Source organism: Theropithecus gelada, chromosome 1 (genome assembly GCF_003255815.1).
Source record: "Theropithecus gelada isolate Dixy chromosome 1, Tgel_1.0, whole genome shotgun sequence".
In the NCBI taxonomy this organism is placed as follows: Eukaryota; Metazoa; Chordata; class Mammalia; order Primates; family Cercopithecidae; genus Theropithecus; species Theropithecus gelada.
The window spans coordinates 221,073,465-221,078,151 of NC_037668.1; positions in this window are offsets into that span (position 1 = coordinate 221,073,465).

Consider the following 4,687-nt stretch of genomic DNA (forward strand, 5'->3'; position numbering starts at 1 on the left):
CCAGGCTGGTCTGGAACTCATGGGCTCAAGTGATCCTCCTGCCTCAGCCTCCCAAAGTGCTGGGATTACCGGCATAAGCCACTTTGCCCAGTCTGTCTGATGATTTTCTCATGGTTAGATGAGAGTTTTGGGGGAGGAAGGTTTGGGGTTGGAAGACCACGGAGGTAAAGTGCCCTTCTCAGCACTTCATTCTCAAGGGTTCAAACTGTCAACTTGACTTATCATTGTTGATGTTGGCCTTGGTCACCTGCCTCAGGTAATGGTTGTCAGATTTGTCCATTATACAGTGACTCTTTCCTCCTTTCCACACTGTATAGATGGAGAGGCAGTCACTATAAACAATCCATACCTAAGGGCTGAAGAGTTATGCTCCCACTCCTCAAGGACAGATAATCTATGTAAATCATTTGGAGCTCTGCACAGGTGATATCTACTCCCCATTTATTTCTCCAACCCTTTGTTTATCATGGGGACACCCCCACAATCCAATCACCTGCCCCCTTCGACCCATGGGGATTACAGGTTCCTCCCTCAACACACGACGATTACAAATTGAGATGAGATTTGGGTGGGCACACAGAGCCAAACCATCTCAATACAGGTTTTTGCTCTGTCACCCCAGGCTGGAGTACAGTGGCATGATCAAGGGCTCAGTGCATCCTCCGCCTCCTGGGCTCAAACAATCCTTCCACCTCTCCCTCCAGAGTAGCTGGGACTACAGGCACACGCCACCATACCCAGCTAATTTTTGTACTTTTTATACAGATGAGGTTTTGCCATGTTGCCCAGGCTGGTCTCGAACTCCAGGGCTCAAGTGATCCACCGCCTTGGCCTCCCAAAGTGCTGGGATTACAGGCCTGAGCCACTGCGCCCAGCCACTTGTCTGTGAGTGCTTTCTTCCCTGACCACCTCATGTACTCTGACAACTTCAATTACAGCAACAGGGCAAGACCCCCAACACTTTCCCAGCAGCTTAAAGCTCTCTCTGTTCTTTGGCTTTGCATGTTCAGCTGTGTCCCGCCACAGCTACCCTTTCGCTCTGCATGTTCCACACTGAACTCCTGCTGCAATATTCCTTCCTCCCCAAGACATCGCCCCTGTGTTCACGTAGAAACCTGGAAGTTTGCCTCCCAGCTTGCCACCCAAATACTTCTCAAATCTCTGTACTTTTCTTCACCCATCTGGTTGCCTCCAAACTGCTCTGTGCTGGAATTTCACCTGTCCTAGCTCAGTGGCCTTGACACTCACCTGAAATCCCCCAGCGCTGCCCTCTCCCCAGCATCCCACCATCTTCTCCCTTGTTCCCCACTGTCCCCTCCCCCGTACCCCATTATCCTTCTGTACCCCATTTTTCTCTCCTCTGCACCCCACTGCAGCAGAGCCACCTTTAAAAATACCAACCTCAGCCAGCAAGGTGGCTCACACTTGTAATCTCAGCACTTCGGGAGACTGAGGCCAGGAGTTCAAGACCAGCTTGGGCAACATGGTGAAACCTTGTCTCTACAAAAAATAAATTAAAAAATTAGCCAGGCATGGTACAGCATGCCTGTGGTCCCGGCTACTTGGGAGGGTGAGGTAGGAGCATAGCTTGAGTCCAGGAGTTCAAGGCTGCAATGAGCTATGATGGTGCCACTGCACTCCAGCCTGGATGAGAGAGTGAGACCCTGTCTCAAAAAATAAATAAAGTAAAAATGTAAACCTGGTTATGCTACCTCCCTGCTGTGATAGGGTCTCAAGGTACATTCCAACAAGATCTGTTGCCACTCTGTCCCTTGTTCCCAAAGCTACATGGGTCCTCCTGAAGTCCGACCAGCCATGGACAGCCCTGCCTCATCCCATTCCTGTCCTGGCTTTTCTTCATCTTCCACATCTGCCTTTCAAAGTTACTTCTCTTGGAAGGCTTCTCTGCCCTACAGACTAAGAGAAAATTCCCTGATACATTCTCTATGTATTCCTAATCTGTAGCCCTTATCACAGTGGTAATTTAAAAATCATTTATTAGTGTTCATTACTTTATGCCTGAAAGATTCTCCCCAGGGCCCGAAAGCTTAAGCAGATGAGTAACTCCTCCCTCCTCAGGCCCAGTCCCAAGGTACAAGGCCGCTTGCGCCAGCAGCCTGCGTCAGCAAGATAGCAGAAGCTGGAAGAGGACCCGCCGGGAGACACGTACCCTGGCCGGGAGACACCTACCCCGAAGGATGGAGAGAGGCCATTCAGGTACTACATAGCAGTCCGGTCAGAATGGGACACTTCCTGTTTACAGGACACTACAAAACCCCTGCCCCATCCTCATTTGGTGCTGACGCCATTTTACGCCTCAGCCCGTCTGCACCCAGGTGCCCAATAAAACAGCGTGTTGCTCCACACCACCTCGTGTTGTTTGTTGGCGCGCTCCCGGGGTTCAAATGATACTTTAATCTGGTGCTGAAACCCTGGAGGGGCTCAGGTCTGCCTCCCCCGTGGACCTACCCCTGCACCCCGGAGAGCCGGCCACAGCAGTGGGACAAAGGAAGCTCCTCAGCCTCCAGTCGCCTCTCTGTGCACGCATCTCACCTACCTGTAAGTTTCCCGGAGCCCGGTTAACAGGGAAAAATCCTCACGGCCTCTCTTGGTTTCTCCCACCGAAAATCCAACCTTGGTCCACGAAGGCTCCGGCATGTGCCAGGCACTCGCTGATCATCTGGTCTTAGGGGGTCGCCTCTAAACCATTTGATCCCGTGGGACGAAAAAGGCAGGGGTGATGATCGCTCCTTTTATCTTCTCCCTCCGGCGGTCCAGGATGGTCTCCTTTTCATTGTTCTCCAGAGCCTACCCTCTGTTATGGGAAATTCTCAGTCTTCCATTCCAAAGGACAGCCCGCTAGGCTGCCTTATAAAAACCTGCAAACCTTAGGCCTCAGGCAAGATGTCCACCCTAAGCGCCTTGTCTTTTTTTCAATTCAGTCTGGCCGCAGTACAAATTAGATAACGGGTCCAAATGGCCCGCAAATGGAACATTCAACTTTGCAATTTTAACTGACTTAAGCAATTATTGCTGATGACTGGAGAAATGGGGAGAAATTCCTTATGTCCTTATGTCCAGGCCTTTTTGCACTCAGATCACAACCTGACCTCTGCAGTTCTTGCTCACCTGTTTCTTCTCCTCCATTCTCGCCGCCTTGATCGCATTTCTCCTCCCAACCCTACCTCTTTTTCCACCTGTGATCCAGCAGACTGCTGCCTACCCCTCCCAGCTCCTTCCTCTCCCTCTCAACCGTTTTCTTTAACCCCCACCCCACCCCCCAGGCTCCTCTGTATCTTCGCAGCCGCCATCTTCCCAGTCAGCAGCATCCACTTCTTTTCCCACACCATCCCGTCCTCAGGACAATTTTAGTATCGCCTGTACCCATTCTCCTCCCCCATCGCCCTCACCTGAGGCTTGTAAACCCTTCTTGCCACCTCACACCCCTATCTAGCCTCCACTGCCTGTTAACTCAACCCCGCTTCCCCCTTCAAACCCTCAGCAGGAACCCCTTCCAGGTTCTTCCTTCTCTCCAGCCCGTACTGGCTCAGGCGCCATCTTTGGCCCATGCCCCACCCTTACTTCAGTGCCTGTGCTAGAGTGCCCCCTTCAGGAAGTAGCGGGAACTGAAGGTATTGTTAGAGTTCATGTTCCCGTCTCCCTCGCTGATCGCTCTCAAATTAACAAAAGACTCGGTTCATTTCCAGAAGACCCTACCTCTTATATTAGAGAATTCCATACCTCACCCAGTCTTATGAACTAACCTTGCATGACCTCTACTTTATCCTCTCTTCCACCGTCACCCCAGAAGACTGAGACCATATCTGGACCCTAACTCAGGCACCTGCAGATACAATTCATCACCAGGCTCCTGCCCAGCCTCCTGGCACAGAGGCAGTCCCCAACCAGGACCCCCCTCTAGAATTATCAAGACGGGGCTTCTGGACGCCGCCATCGAGACCACATGATTGTGTGTCTCCTGCAGGACTCAAAAATGGGGCCCATAAAGCAGTCAACTATGAAAAACTTTCAGAAATCACCCAAGGTCCCGACGAAAACCCAGCCCTTTTTCTCTCTCGTTTAACTGAAGCCATGAGAAAGTATACCAACCTAGACCCAGCCAGCCCAGAAGGAACTACTATTTTTAACCTTCGGTTCATCTCCCAATCCACCCCTGATATCTGGCACAAGCTTCAGAAGGTTCACGACGGCCCTCAAACTCCACAACTAGCCTTCTTAATTTAGTTTTCAGAGTCTTTAACAATCATGATAAGGAAAATAAAAGGCAAAAACAGGCAGTTCCAAATGCTTGCCTCTGCCATCACAGGCCCTGCAGGCCCACGGGGCTGTGGCTCCACACGGAAGCCTCCTGGTAATCCACCTCCACCTGGCGCCTGTTTCAAGTGCAGCAATGTAGGCCACTGGTCCAGACAATGCCCAAACCCGGGTAAGCCCACCAGGCCATGCCCCCTCTGCGAAAAACCCCACTGGAAGTTGGACTGTGAGCGGCCCCTGTAAGGACCACCCCCATCCCTTCCTGAGCCAGCGAAAACCTCCTACTCAGGGCCGGGCGCGGTGGCTCAAGCCTGTAATCCCAGCACTTTGGGAGGCCGAGACGGGCGGATCACGAGGTCAGGAGATCGAGACCATCCTGGCTAACACAGTGAAACCCCGTCTCTACTAAAAA